This window comes from Hyla sarda, chromosome 3, assembly GCF_029499605.1.
Source record: "Hyla sarda isolate aHylSar1 chromosome 3, aHylSar1.hap1, whole genome shotgun sequence".
NCBI lineage: Eukaryota > Metazoa > Chordata > Amphibia > Anura > Hylidae > Hyla > Hyla sarda.
The window spans coordinates 379,670,122-379,685,417 of record NC_079191.1 but is presented as its reverse complement, the minus strand read 5'-3'; the positions used below and the strand labels follow the sequence as shown (position 1 = coordinate 379,685,417).

Sequence of the window (15,296 nt, the reverse complement as noted above, 5' to 3'; positions counted from 1 at the left end):
CTTTAATTCATCACTAGGTACCCTACATTGCACTACATTATATAGGAAATGTCTTAGGGGCAGAGAATCTTTTGTCTGTATGCTGACATAAATTCATAGCCTTCTTATACCAAAGCTTTTAATAACACTGAAACTGCCAAAAATGTGATACACTTCAATACAGTTATAATAACTCTCTATTTTCTGCAGTGTTTTATTTGCTTCATTACACGGCTGCATCTAAATACATTTGTAAAGCCTCATTCAGACACCGTGATTTTATCGTGTGAATTGCATCTTAAAAAATCTGAAATCGGGTTGCTGTACACTTACTATTATCCAACTGGAGCAGCTATTTGGCCTGGCCTAAGAAATGCCCTACCCTGCTAGCTGTGCCTACTAGAATAACCCTTCATGGCAATCTTATTAATACCACTGTGTAAAGTGATCAAGATGCATGTTGGGTTTGATTAAATGATCCGTCATTCTGCAATCCTTATTACCTCTGTATCTTTCAGCCAGCTGAATTACTTTGTTCTATTTTCATCCTCCATTCTATGGTAAAATACTAATAAATGCCACCATATAATTAAAGGGGTACTCCATTACTAGACCTCTTATCCCCTATCCAAAGGATAGAGGATAAGATGTGTGATCACGGAGGGGGAAGGGATGGGGGATGGAAGGGGTGTGCGGCTGCTGGGACCCCCGCGATCTCCGGGCAGGCACCAAGGCATTCTGAACACAGAAGCTTGAAGCTTCCGTGTTGGTGTTGTCACGCTACGTCCCCTCCATTTATGTATATGGGAGAAGGCATGATGGCTAACACATTGCAGTCACGCCTCCTTCCAAAAAAGATAATGGAGGGGGCGTGATGGTTGTAGTTGCCAATCACCCGACACAGAGCAGAGTTTGCTCCATGCACCGGATGACTGGGGTGCCGCACCAGAGATTGCAGGGGTTCCCAGAGGCTGGACCCCCGCGATCAGACATCTTATCCCCTATCCTTTGACTAGGGGATAATAGGATAAAATGTTTAGGGGTGGAGTAACCCTTTAACCAATCAGGGACCCAGGGCATAAGCCCTGATACCCTGGTACTTAAGGACAAAGGGCGCACCTGTACACCCATGGAAATTTCAGTCCCCACCGCGTGCCGGGCGGGGACCAAAGCATGATGCCTTCTGAAATCATTCAGCAGGCATCCAGTGAACAATGCCTGGGGGTCCTGATCATTCAGATCGTCGACTTGCGGCGATTCCTGGCTGATCAGGTCTCTGATGACCTGATCGCCCAGGAAAATAGGGATGATCCAAGCTGTCCGAGACAGTTCCAACCATTCTGAAGGATAGGAGCAAGGTGGCAGTATTGACCGTCGAATCGCAGAGCAGGGGTGTAAGTTCGGATCCCCCGCTCTGCTCGCCCCTAGAAGTTAGAGTGGGGGAAGATGGCGGCGGGGGTTGTTGATGCAGGGGAACCGGCGGCATGTACCTCGGGAGCATGCGGCGACTGGGAGTGGCGAGTGGAGCAGGCAGCGTGGAGGACCAGCAGGCAAGTAGAGCCAGTGGCGGCATGCGAGGCAGCAGTGAAGATCGCTGTAACATGATCTTCACTGCTGCTTCTAGGACTTTAAAAACTACAACTCCCAGTATGCTGAGACAGCCTAGTTTTGCAACAGCTGGAGGCCCCCGGTTTGGAAACACTGAGTAACAAACTCTCAGTGTTTTACAACCAGTGTGCCTCCAGCTGTTGAATATATACAACCCCCAGCATGAACGGACAGCCAAAGGGCATGCTGAGAGTTATAGTTTTGCAACAGCTGGATGTACATTCACACAAGCGGGGATTTGCAGTGGGTTTCTCGCTGCAAGTTTGAGATGCAACTAATTTTCCGCTGCAGCTCAAACTCCCAGCGGGAAACTCACTGTAAACCCCCGCCCACGTAAATGTACCCTAAAAAACACTACACTACACAAATTAAAAAGTAAAAAACACTACATATACACATACCCCTACACAGTCCGGTACGGCACTGTTCCCAAAACAGAGCCTTCAGCAGTTGCAAAAAAACAACTCCCAGTATTGCCGGACAGCCTTTCACTGTCCAGGCATGCTGGGAGTTTTGCAACAGCTGGAGGTAACCTGTTTGGGAATCACTGGCGTAGAATACCCTTATGTCCACCCCTATTGAAAATCCCTAATTTAGGCCTCAAATGCGCATGGTGCTCTCTCACTTAAGGGCCCTGTCGTATTTCAAGGCCCACATATGGGGTATTTCTGTACTCGGGAGAAATTGCCTAACAAATTTTGGGGGGCTTTTTCTCCTTTTACCCATTATGAAAAGGTAAAGTTGAGGTCTACTCCAGCATGTTATTATAAATAAATAAAAAATTTTACACTAACATGCTCGTGTTGCCCCATACTTTTCATTTTCACAAGAGGTAAAAGGAGAAAAAGACCCCCAAAATTTGTAACGCAATTTCTCCTTAGTACAGAAATACCCCATATGTGGACGTCAAAATGCTCTACGGGCGCAAAGCAGGGCTCAGGAGTGAAAGCGCACCATGTAAATTTGAGGTGATTTGTACAGGGTAGGCTGATTGTTACAGCGGTTCTGACATAAACAAAAAAAAAAACACCCACATATGACCCCAATTTAGAAACTACACCCCTCACGGAACATAACAAGGAGTATAGTGAGTCTTAACACCCCACAGGTGTTTGAAGAATTTTTGTTATATTTGGACGTGAAAATTAAAAATTTTTATTTTCCACTAAAATGCTGGCGTTATCTTAATTTTTTCATTTTCACAAGGGGTAATAAGAAAAAAAGACTCCCAAAATTTGTAACCCCATCTCTTCTGAGTATATAAATACCCCATGTGTGGACATAAAGTGCTTTGCTGGCGCACTACAGGGCTCAAATAAAAAGGAGCGCCATTGGTCTTTTGGAGAGAGAATTTGGCTGGAATTGAAGGCCCTGTGCGTTTACAAAGCCTCCATGGTGCCAGTACAGTGGACCCCCCCCCCCCAAATTTGACCCTATTTCAAAAACGACACCCCTCACGGAATGTAACAAGGGGTGCAGTGAGCATTTGCACCCCACAGGTGTCTGACAGATTTTTGGAAAAATGGTCCATGAAAATGTAAAATTACATTTTTCATTTGCACAGCCCACTGTTTCAAAGATCTGTCAAAAGCCAGTGGGGTGTAAATACTCACTGCACCCCATATTACATTTCATGAGGGGTGTAGATTCCGAAATAGGGTCACATGTGGGGAGGTCCATTGTTCTGGTAGCAAGGGGGCTTTGTAAACGCACATGGTCCCTGACTTCAATTTCAATGGCGCTCCTTCTCTTCTGAGCATTGTAGTTCACCTGCAGTGCACTTTACTTCCACACATGGGGTATTTCCATACACAGAAGAAATGGGGTTACATATTTTGGGGGGCATTTTCTCCTATAACCTCTTGTAAAAATGGTAAATTTGGGGAAAGAAACAGCATTTTAGTGAAAAGTCGTCAAACACCTGTGGGGTGTTAAAGCTCATGGTACTCCTTGTTACGTGCCTTGAGGGGTGCAGTTTCCAAAATAGTATAACATGTGTTTTTTTTTGTTGTTTTTTTTTTTTTTTTATGTTATGGCACATGCCCCCCAAAAAAACATTTCAGCAAAATTTGCTTTCAAAAAGCCAAATGTGACTCATTCTCTTCTGAGCATTGCACTGCGCCTGCAGTGCACTTGGCGTCCACACATGAGGTATTTCCATACTCAGAGGAAATGGGGTTACAAATTTTGGGTGGCATTTTCTCCTATTACCTCTTGCAAAAATGGTAAATTTAGGGAAAAACTGCATTTTAATGAAAAAAAAATTCATTTACACATTCAACTTTAACAAAAAGTCATCAAACACCTGTGGGGTGTTAAGGCTCACTGGACTCCTTTTTACAAGCCCTCTGATGTCTTCCAAAAGTAAAAACGTGTCATCTTCATGATGAAAACATAAAGTAGACATATTGTATATGTGAATCAATATATAATTTGGATGTCCATTTTCCTTATAAGTAGAGAGTTTCAAAGTAAAAAAAAATGCAAACTTTTCAAATTTTTATCGACGAAATTTTACCACTAACATAAAGTAGAGTATGTCACGAAAAAACTATCTCGGAATCAGAATGAAAAGTAAAAGTGCCAGGAATTTTATTTATTTATTTGACAATGCTATAGGGGCTGTAAAGTTAGTGTAGTTAATAATATAGTGTCTGTACCTGTGTGGGACAGTTTTATCACAATTCTTCAGTGATTTTCACCCCAATATTTATTTTTACCAGCATACAAAATGACTGTTGTTTCAGATTTTTCCCAGTTTGCAATGCGACCGAGACCTGACTCACTAGTCAGCTGATGCCAGGGAGCCTGTCTGCTTCAATGGGTGGAGCAATTGCTTGGTGGGAGAGACATCAATCTGCAACTAATGCAACAGCTGTAGGAACCCTGATTGAAAACCATGGGTCTTTTGAATGGATGCAGCTCCTTTATATTTCAATGGGTGGGGTGGCTGATGTGTGGGAGGGAGGAAAATGGAATTATGGGATTTGTAGTAAAAAAAAAAAAAAAAGAAAACTCACACAGGAAATTCCAGTTCACAAAAAATTAGCCACAGTGTTATGGTAATCTCACAACATAGCCATTTAGTCCCAAGACAAGCGCAGATCCTTCCTAAGCATGTCCATTACTGTCTGTCAGGTACGTACTAAAATCACCTTATGGTGGATAACCCCTTTAATGCTTTAAGTGACAGTGGTCAGATGTGCAAAAAAATGCTCGGGTCCTTAAGGTGAAAATGGGCTGGGTCCTTAAGGGGTTAATTCTGAGAAGGCTCTGTCTATCCTACTTTTATTCAACTCCTCAAGTGAAAAGTGGTTCTGCACATGATCACTAGAACATTAAAATGTGTTCAGGTCTTCCTTTTCAGATAAAGTGTAGTAGCTGTAATATTAGTAGCTGCACAAGGCAAGGCATATAGTATGATTCTGGTTCTTCCTTTTTGGTGCACTATAATGAGCTCTGCAAATCTACAGCCCTATATACTCCTCTTAGAAAAGGTCATCTACACCGGATTTACACTTCACTTAGAAGGTCTTTTATTGCAGATACATAGTGTTTTAATCAACCACTTTAAGATCGCAAGTTGTCATTTCTGTTACAGAGGGAGGAGGGTATACAGCAAACACTATCACCTGAAAGGTGTCAGATTTGTTGAGGGGAAAATGACAATTGTATTGAATGGTGATTTTGCTTAAAGAGAAACTGACTGTTTGCTCGCCGAGCTCCCCTGACTCATCAATGTTCCTCACCTGGCCCACCCCCGTAACAAATATTCAAATGTCTTCACTCTCAAGTCACTAGGACGTGAGAGCCTGCGGGGGAGGGGTGAGTGCTCTACTCTATGAGCAGAGAGCAGGAGCCACTGTCTTGCTATACCTGGAAGGCAGCAACACTGACCAATTGGGGCGGGCCAGGCAAAGAATATTGATGATATAGGAGAGCTGTTATGCCGAGCGCTCCGGGTCCCTGCTCCTCCCCGGAGCACTCACGGCGTCTCTCTCCCTGCAGCGCCCCGGTCAGACCCGCTGACCGGGAGCGCTGCACTGACATTCCGGCGGGGATGCGATTCGCATAGCAGGATTCGCCCGCTCGCGAATCGCATCCCAAGTCACTTACCCGTCCCGGTCCCCGGCTGTCATGTGCTGGCGCGCGGCTCCGCTCTCTAGGGCGCGCGCGCCAGCTCTCTGAGACTTAAAGGGCCAGTGCACCAATGATTGGTGCCTGGCCCAATTAGCCTAATTAGCTTCCACCTGCTCCCTGGCTATATCACCTCACTTCTCCTGCACTCCCTTGCCGGATCTTGTTGCCTTGTGCCAGTGAAAGCGTTTAGTGTTGTCCAAGCCTGTGTAACCTGATCTCCTGCTATCCATTTTGACTACGAACCTTGCCGCCTGCCCCGACCTTCTGCTACGTCTGACCTTGCCTCTGTCTAGTCCTTCTGTCCCACGCCTTCTCAGCAGTCAGCGAGGTTGAGCCGTTGCTAGTGGATACGACCTGGTTGCTACCGCCGCAGCAAGACCATCCCGCTTTGCGGCGGGCTCTGGTGAACACCAGTAGCCTCTTAGAACCGGTCCACCGGCATGGTCCACGCCAATCCCTCGCTGACACAGTGGATCCACAACCTGTAAGCCGAATCGTGACAGTAGATCCGGCCATGGATCCCGCTGAGGTGCCGCTGCCAAGTCTCGCTGACCTTACCACGGTGGTCGTTCAGCAATCGCAGCAAATTGCCCAACAAGGACAGCAGCTGTCGCAGTTGACCGCCACATTACAGCAACTTCTGCCTCTGCTACAGCAGCAAACATCTCCTCCGCCAGCTCCTGCACCTCCTCCGTAGCGAGTGGCCGCTCCTAGCCTCCACTTGTCCCTACCGGACAAATTTGATGGGGACTCTAGACTCTGCCGTGGATTTTTGTCTCAATGTTCCCTGCATATGGAGATGTTGTCGGACCTATTTCCTACAGAACGGTCTAAGGTGGCGTTTGTAGTGAGCCTTCTTTCTGGAAAGGCCTTGTCTTGGGCCACACCGCTCTGGGACCGCAATGATCCTGCCACAGTCCAGTCCTTCTTCGCTGAAGTCCGTAGTGTCTTCGAGGAACCAGCCCGAGCTTCTTCTGCCGAGACTGCCCTGCTGAACCTGGTCCAGGGTAATTCTTCAGTAGGCGAGTACGCCATCCAATTTCGTACTCTCGCTTCCGAATTATCTTGGAATAACGAGGCTCTCTGCGCGACCTTTAAAAAAGGCCTATCCAGTAACATCAAGGATGTGCTGGCCGCACGAGAGATTCCTGCCAACCTGCAAGATCTTATCCATTTGGCCACCCGCATTGACATGCGTTTTTCTGAGAGACACCAGGAGCTCCGCCAGGAAAAAGACCTAGATCTCTGGGCACCTCTCCCACAGTATCCTTTGCAATCTACGCCTGGGCCTCCCGCCGAGGAGGCCATGCAAGTGGATCGGTCTCGCCTGACCCAGGAAGAGAGGAATCGCCGTAGGGAAGAAAATCTTTGTCTGTACTGTGCCAGTACCGAACATTTCTTGGTGGATTGCCCTATTCGTCCTCCACGCCCAGGAAACGCACGCACGCACCCAGCTCACGTGGGTGTGGCGTCTCTTGGTTCGAAGTCTGCTTCTCCACGTCTCACGGTGCCCGTGTGGATTTCTCCTTCTGCCAACTCCTCCCTCTCAGCCGTGGCCTGCTTGAACTCTCGTGCCTCTGGGAATTTTATTCTGGATTCTTTGGTGAATAAGTTCTGCATCCCGGTGACCCGTCTCGTCAAGCCGCTCTACATTTCCGCGGTCAACGGAGTTAGATTGGATTGCACCGTGCGTTACCGCACAAAACCCCTCTTAATGTGCATTGGACCCCATCATGAAAAGATTGAATTTTTCGTCCTTCCCAACTGCACCTCCGAAGTCCTCCTCGGTCTGCCATGGCTCCAGCTTCATTCTCCCACCCTTGACTGGACCACCGGGGAGATCAAGAATTGGGGCTCTGCTTGCCACAAATGCCTCTCCTCCCAGTCCCGTCAGGCAAGCCTCAGTGCCTCCTCCTACACCTGGTCTCCCCAAGGTTTATCAGGACTGTGCCTTGCCTCCTCTTGGCCCCCGTCCTGGTGACACCCTGCCCCGTGTCAAGCTTCACCCTCTGCCCTCCCTCCCCATTCCCACTCCTGCTGTACTGCCTGCCTTTGAGGAAACCCTACTATCACTCCCGGTGTCCTCGTCCCATGTGAAGCAGTTGCCGGACAAAAAAAGGGGAGACCTAAGGGGGGGGGGGTACTGTTATGCCGAGCGCTCCGGGTCCCTGCTCCTCCCCGGAGCACTCACGGCGTCTCTCTCCCTGCAGCGCCCCGTTCAGACCCGCTGACCGGGAGCGCTGCACTGACATTGCCGGCGGGGATGCGATTCGCATAGCGGGACGCGCCCGCTCGCGAATCGCATCCCAAGTCACTTACCCGTCCCGGTCCCCGGCTGTCATGTGCTGGCGCGCGGCTCCGCTCTCTAGGGCGCGCGCGCCAGCTCTCTGAGACTTAAAGGGCCAGTGCACCAATGATTGGTGCCTGGCCCAATTAGCCTAATTAGCTTCCACCTGCTCCCTGGCTATATCACCTCACTTCCCCTGCACTCCCTTGCCGGATCTTGTTGCCTTGTGCCAGTGAAAGCGTTTAGTGTTGTTCAAGCCTGTGTAACCTGATCTCCTGCTATCCATTTTGACTACGAACCTTGCCGCCTGCCCTGACCTTCTGCTACGTCTGACCTTGCCTCTGCCTAGTCCTTCTGTCCCACGCCTTCTCAGCAGTCAGCGAGGTTGAGCCGTTGCTAGTGGATACGACCTGGTTGCTACCGCCGCAGCAAGACCATCCCGCTTTGCGGCGGGCTCTGGTGAACACCAGTAGCCTCTTAGAACCGGTCCACCGGCATGGTCCACGCCAATCCCTCGCTGACACAGTGGATCCACAACCTGTAAGCCGAATCGTGACAGGAGCTCGGCGAGCCAGTTGCCTGCCTCCATTGCGCAGAGCTGCTTAATAGGAAAGAAGCTATCAGTGCCTATAACTCTATAAGTACTTCACCAATAAATGTAAGTAACCCTTCATTTTAAAGGGGTACTCAACTAGAAAACATTTTCTTTTAAATCAACTGGTGCCAGAAAGAAAAACAAATTTGTATATTACTTCTATTAAAAATCCCAATCCTTCCAGTACTTATGAACTGCTGTATACTACAGAGGAAATTCTTTTCTTTTTGAATTTCCTTTCTGTCTGACCACAGTGCTCTCTGCTGACACCTCTGTCCATGTCAGGAACTGTCCAGAGTAGGAGAGGTTTGCTATGGGGATTTGCTCCTACTCTGGACAGTTCCTAAAATGGACAGAGGTGTCAGCAGAGAGCAATGTGGTCAGGCAGAAAAGAAATAAAAAAAAAAAAAGAACTTCCTCTGTAGTATACAGCAGCTCAAAAGTACTGGAAGGATTGGGATTCTTTTAAATAAGTAATTTACAAATCTGTTTAACTTTCTGGCACCAGTTGATTTAAAAGAAAACGTTTTCCAGTGGAGTACCCTTTTAAAGCTGTTCACCTGCACTGTAACCCAGAGACCCTGTCCTATAGGATTCCATGTCAGAATTGTGTGTGACTCCTCAGGAAACCAGAGCAAACCACAGGACTTTCCATGAGTAGCACACGTGACCTTATAACTTAAAACTGTTTTTTGTTTTTTTTTCTATTATGATGCAAGTAATATCTCAGCCAAAGGCATTATTACAATCCATTACCAATGTGTATAGTGGTGGTAAAGGAGATGAAAATGTGACAACAGATTCCCTTTATTATAAAATAAAGTAAAATAAATGACAGGTCTTCCATAAATAATAAGATGTTAGCATTAATTACTGCTGTAGACATCAAATCTTTAGAACTTTTGGTCATAAAGTTGCAATGTTACAACCTTTCCTTTTTTAAATGTCGCTCTGTTGGGACAGATGTATAGATCCATATTGATATACTTTCTCCATTAGGTAATAAAAAGCGTTTGTCTGGCTCCATGACTCACATTCCAGTAAAAGTACAGATGCCATTAGCAAGCTGGCTCCCTCTTTGTTTGGAATCTCAACCAAATAGATCGAGTTGGGCAATAATAATTATCACACAATGAACTGGTTGTGTTTGGGTGAAAACAGAGTATATAATGGCATATGTCTAGGATAAAAATGAAGCACGTTGATGTAAAAGCTTTTCAATCGAAAGAGCAATAGGAGAGCAAAATTAAAAATTTTTTTTTTTACATATTCAAAAACATAAATTGGACTAACAGAAACTATACAACGGAAAATACTAAAAGATCCTTACACTCAAAGCACATTTATCAGGATGTATCAGGATGATGAAAATATAAACAGATAACTACGGTAACTATTCAAAAGGCTTTCAAAGCTACTTTACTGTTCAAATATTCTGGAAATTACATTTTTGTAATCTGGCCCTGCAATGGCTGCCATCAAAGAAAATGGAATTCTCCAATTATGGATGGTAAAAATCTGCACAATACACACACTACCATAAAGCCAAGCCCAAATTAACCTTGTGCTCTGGCTGTACAAATGAAAGAGCTGCTTGAATTACTACTCATATTAACAAAGAAGCAAAGTAATTACCCCTGAATTAAACATAAACATAAACATCTAAAAGGGAATTGGGCTTTGTGACTGATTTACTTATTTCAATAAAAGTTTTTGAGGAGGGCAGATGTTACATTGTAGTATATAGTAAAATAATAAGAATATACTACAATGTATTTGTGGTGTTTTGGTAGTGTTCATTTATTGCTTTTTTTGGGTGCAGTGTTTTTTTTTTTCTTTTTCCAAAACACAGCATGCTCTATTTACAGAGCTTTTTTGTTTTAGAATACAAAAATAAGCATATTACCACTGTAGCAAGATATAATAATAATAAATAAATAATTTTATAAAAGCATAATGAAAAAACATTTAAAATTCATGGCAATTTTTAATGTGCAACAAGTAACTCATCAAGGCCTTGACTAAGAACCAGGTCCTAAAACGGCCATGCAAACCCTGCTGTGTTACCTCCGTGAATGTGCCCACCAAAAAGTCTAAAAAAAAGGATTTTGTTTGTGGCAGATTATGAGTGATATGGATCTTTTATATTGGGTTAGAATTAGAGATGAGCGAACTGACAGTAAATTCGATTCGTCACAAACTTCTCGGCTCGGCAGTTGATGACTTATACAGCGTAAATTAGTTCAGCCTTCAGGTGCTCCGGTGGGCTGGAAAAGGTGGATACATTCCTAGGAAAGAGTCTCCTAGGACTGTATCCATCTTTTCCAGCCCACGGGAGCACCTGAATGCTGAACTCATTTATGCAGGAAATTATCAACTGCCGAGCCGAGAAGTTCGTGACGAATCGAATTTACTATAAGTTCGCTCATCTCTAGTTAGAATAACAAAAGGAGTCAGCTTTTTTTCTGGAAAGAGTTCTTCTTGTCACTCCTACTGAAGTGAATAGGGCTCAAGTGCAATATAAGTGATCCATTTAACAGATACTGTACAATACAAATGTGTTCATAATATCTAATAAATGGATTCCATAATAAGCTAAAAATGGCAGATGCCACTGTTACGCTTCCCTTTAATGCATCTGTCAACAATAGGCTATAATGGTATTCAATTCACTATACAGTCATGGTCGTAAATGTTGGCACCTCTGAAATTTTTTAAGAAAATTAAGTATTTCTTGCAGAAAAGGATTGCAGTAACATATGTTTTGCTATAAAGATGTTTATTCCCTTTGTGTGTATTGCAACTAAACCAAAAAAGGGAGGAAAAAAAGCAAATTGGACATAATGTCACCAAACTCCAAAAATGGGCTGAACAAAATTATTGGCACCCTTAACTTAATATTTGGTTGCACACCCTTTGGGAAAAATGACTGAAATCTGTTGCTTCCTATAACCATCAATAAGCTTCTTACACCTCTCAGCCGGAATGTTGGACCACCCTTCCTTTGCAAACTGCTCCAGGTCTCTCTTATTTGGAAGGGCGCCTTTTCCCAACAGCAATTTTAAGATCTCTCCACAGGTGTTCAATGGGATTTAGATCTGGACTTTTTGCTGGCCACTTCAGAACTCTCCAGCGCTTTGTTGAAATCCATTTCTGGGTGTTTTTTTTAAGTATATTTAATGGTCATTGTCCTGCTGGAAGACCCAAGATCTCGGATGCAAACCCAGCTTTCTGACATTGGCTGTACAGTGCGACCCAAAATCTGTTGGGAATCCTCAGATTTCATGATGTCTTGCACACATTCAAGGCACCCAGTGCCAGAGGCAGCAAAACAACCCCAAAACATCATTGAATCTTCACCATATTTCCCTGTAGGTACTGTGTTCTTTTCTTTGTAGGCCTCATTCCATTTTTGGTAAACAGTAGAATGATGTGCTTTACCAAAAAGCTCTATCTTGGTCTCATCTGTCCACAAGACGTTTTCCCAGAAGGATTTTGGCTTACTCAGGTTCATTTTGGCATAATGTAGTCTTGCTTTTTATGTCTCTGTGTCAGCAGTGGGGTCCTCCTGGGTCTCTTGCCATAGCGTTTCATTTAAATGTCGACAGATAGTTTGCGCTGTCACTGATCCTCGCTGAGCCTGCAGGACAGCTTGATTATCTTTGGAACTAGTTTGGGGCTGCTAATCCACCATCCGGACTATCCTGTGTTGACACCTTTCATCAATTTTTTTCTTCCGTCCATGCCCATGGAGATTAGCTACAGTGCCATGGGTTGCGGACTTCTCAATAAGGTTGCGCACTGTGGACAAAGGCAAATCTAGATCTCTGGAGATGGACTTGTAACCTTCAGATTGTTGATATTTTTCCACAATTTTGGTTCTCAAGTCCTCAGACAGTTCTCTTCTCCTCTTTCTGTTGGCCATGCTTAGTGTGGAACACACAGACACACAATGCAAAGACTAAGTGAACCACTCTCCTTTTTATCTGCTTTCAGGTGTGATTTTTATAGTGCCCACACCTGTTATTTGCCGCAGGTGAGTTTAAAGGAGCATCACATGCTTGAAATTATCTTATTTTTCCACAATTTTGAAAGGGTGCCAATAATTTTCCCCAGCCCATTTTTGGAGTTTGGTGTGACATTATGTCCAATTTGCTTTTTTCCTCCATTTTTTGCTTTAGTTCCAATACACACAAAGGGAATTGTTACTGCAATCCTTTTCTGTGAGAAATACTTCATTTCAGGGGTGCCAACATTTAAGGCCATAATTGTAAGTCATAAAAGCTCATGATGTATCCATTAAATAGATGTATATGATGAATGCTATACTGCGGCATAGACTTATATGGTATCCATTTAATCAATACTTTTTTACAGACTTTTTATGCGGTTTTTGAAACTGCATAATATACTAAAGTATTCTATATGATAATTTTTTGGCAGTATATTAATGTACAACAATCAGGTAGTCACACTTTTTTGGCCTCTGACTACCGGACTCCTATGATGACATTAAGTGTGTACACAGGGTGTTTTTCAAATGTACATGCTAAATGTAGGGGGAAAATACAGTGTAAAGATCCCCCAATACAGAGAAAAGTTAACCAAACCCATTGATTTTGGCTGGACAAACCAACAGTTTAATGTGTAAGGGGGCATCTTAACTCTCCCATGACAGGCTATATCACGTGGAAGTTTAAATATAACTGCATAATTATCTTGTTCTCAGGGAGATAAACCATGAGATGAGTCTGGCAGGAGCTTACCCCCCTTTTTCTCTATTAGGAACACATGAACACACGGCCAAGCTGAGCACATATGTGTATGGGGAGACCGAAAAAATAGCATTCGGCTGGCAGCTATCGTATGTGTGCTACCTTAAGGGTCGGTTCACACTGTGTTTTCAGCCTCTGCTTTACATGTCTGATACTGTGCAACATTTTAAACAAAGTACTAAAAAAAAATACCCAACATATTATGTATAGTTTAACACTTAAGTTGTAAAAAAAAAAAAAAAAGGGTTTACTCTATAAACTACGGACCTGAACAAGAAGTAGATTTTCTTATCCTCCCGTTCCTGTGAGCTTACAATTGTGAAAAGTCTAGAACAAGTTTTACGCCTGGAGTTACTCTAGGCGCATAATTACCTTCTGTCCATTGTACTCAGTAAGTTAATATATTATAAAAAAAAAAAATTGGCCCAACCTCATAAATACAACTTGACAGAAAACCAAAAAACGGCTGCTTTGCTCTGTGAAAGAAAAACAAATCAAATACATAATGTAACTAGAAAACTATTTGTCCCAAAAGTTTCTGATTATGACAAAGCACAAGAAAACACATAAACCATTTTTCTCAAGACAAAGACCAAATTTGCATCCAATCTCCAATACTCCGGATAATAAACGAGGACTGATGTAATGGCTTTTCTCTATCTATGGCGGAGTCTTGCAATCAATGCACATTTGCAATTTCATTATGAAATAATACATTTGGGTACATTAATTGATTATTTTGGTATTGCTGTAATAAAGTAAATGTGTTCTACCTACCAGTATTAATGCTGGGACGTGATTGATGTAAATAAGAGAGTTTGTCAAGGGCCTTGGGACAAATATTGATTTACAGATATGAATGTAGTGAAAAAGGAAAAACCCAGCTGGCATCTCTGTCGCGCATGGAAAACCGTGTTCATCGTATTGGTATTTAAGAAAAATTATGTATGTTTAAATTGAGTGTAATGTACTCTGTCACTTATAATAGATCACTTACACTTTCCAAAGCATTTACAAAACCCCTCAAAGTAAATATGTCATTGTAAGACAAAGCAATGTGTGGGGAAATGGAATAAAACTGAATAATTACCTCCTTTTACCTTGCTTGGAAGATTGAATAGAAGATGCCAAGCACACATTGAAAAATTGCCCAAGAACTAGAATCATACGGCTCTGCCACATAGTGCAGTTTTAGTGCAATTTTGGTGCAATTTTGGTGCAGTTGCAGCAAGCATTCTGTTTATTCAAAACTAGCACTGGATCAAACACAATAGAGGAGCTTTATCAAAACCTGTGCAGAGTAAAAGCTGATCAGTTGCCCACAGCAACCAATCAGATTGCTTCTTTTATTTTTTAACCCCTTAAGGACGTAGGGTTTTTCAGTTTTTGTATTTTCGTTTTTTCCTCCTTACCGTTTAAAAATCATAACCCTTTAAATTTCCCACCTAAAAATCCATATTATGGCTTATTTTTTTGCGTCACCAATTCTACTTTGCAGTGACATTAGTCATTTTACCCAAAAATCCACTGCGAAATAAAAAAAAAATCTTTGTGCGACAAAATCGAAGAAAAAATGCCATTTTGTAACTTTTGGGGGCCACTGTTTCTACGCAGTGTATATTTCGGTAAAAATGACACCTTATCATTATTCTGTAGGTCCATACGGTTAAAATGATACCCTACTTATATAGGTTTGATTTTGTCGCACTTCTGGAAAAAATCATAACTACATGCAGGAAAATTTATATGTCCTCTTCTGACCCCTATAACTTTTTTATTTTTCCACGCACAGGGCGGTATGAGGGCTCATTTCTTACACTGTGATCTGAAGTTTTTATCGGTACCATTTTTGTTTTGATCGGACTTTTTTGATCACTTTTTATTCAGTTTTTAATGGTATAAAAAGTGAACA

The 15,296-nt window shown here is 43.3% G+C and overlaps 1 protein-coding gene across 1 annotated transcript in view; it reads right to left on the bottom strand.

Annotated features, from left to right (window-relative positions):
- The window catches only part of MACROD2 (mono-ADP ribosylhydrolase 2), a 2,467,642-nt gene that overhangs the window by 2,056,567 nt on the left and 395,779 nt on the right, over positions 1 to 15,296 (bottom strand). The window lies entirely within an intron of this gene.